We start from the raw sequence: 953 nt of genomic DNA on the forward strand, positions 1-953 counted from the left end.
TCAAGGAGAGAGGAAGCTGGAAGATTGTGCTGCAGGCCCAGATCCAAGCTAAGTGCTCCTGATGGAAAAGTAGGCAAGTGACATGATCAGTGTCAGGAACAGGCTAAGAGATGCTCAGGTAAAGCAGGGCCACACTGGAGGCACGAACGTCAGGTGACTGGGAGGGGGGCACATGAGAGCAGGACCTTCCGTGGCGGAGATGGGTATGCAGAGAGGTGGGCCAACTCGAGGGGTGTGGAGGAGGTAACAGACCCAGCAGAACCTGGAGGCTGTACGTAAGGAGGGGAGGGAGAGCAGGCAGGATATCTAAGGTGCTCTTGGACACCTTAGACACCTAAGGTGCTCCAGATGATGCACGCACATCTCCGTGGGTGGGGACGCCGTTTTCACACTAAGGGACAGGGATGGAGTTGCAGGTTTGCCAGGAGAGGGGAAGTCTGACGTGCTTGTGACTGATTCAGATAGAGTGTCCCACGGACAGCAGAACATAGGCTGTGGCTCTCCAGGAGGGTGGGGGTGGAGAGTCACATGTGGGAGTCACCCTGGGCACACATGAAGCTGAGGCTGTGGGAGAGCATGAACTCTTGGGGAGGGCAGAGAGAGCGGGAGCTAGGTGATGGCCATGACTGTGAGGACACAGAGCAGCCACAAAGCCAGTGATGGAGTGGAAGGAGATGGGGAGCATGGAGCTGTCCCCAGGGAGGGGGGCCGTCAAGGAGGGGCTGTTTGCATGACAGACCCAAAGAGCAGTGTTGCAAACAGAGAGCCACTGGGGCCTTGGCTGTGGGCAAGAGGATGGCTGAAGCCAGATGAGGTGGTTTGACAGTGAGCGGGTGGGGAGGAGATGCGAGTACAGAGCATAGACAATTCTTTCAAGAATCTTGTCTGGGAAGGGAAAGGGAGAGTCAGGATGAGGGCCAGGGGAAGATGAAATCAAGAAAGGCTCAGACATG

This window comes from Meles meles, chromosome 3 (assembly GCF_922984935.1).
Source record: "Meles meles chromosome 3, mMelMel3.1 paternal haplotype, whole genome shotgun sequence".
In the NCBI taxonomy this organism is placed as follows: Eukaryota; Metazoa; Chordata; class Mammalia; order Carnivora; family Mustelidae; genus Meles; species Meles meles.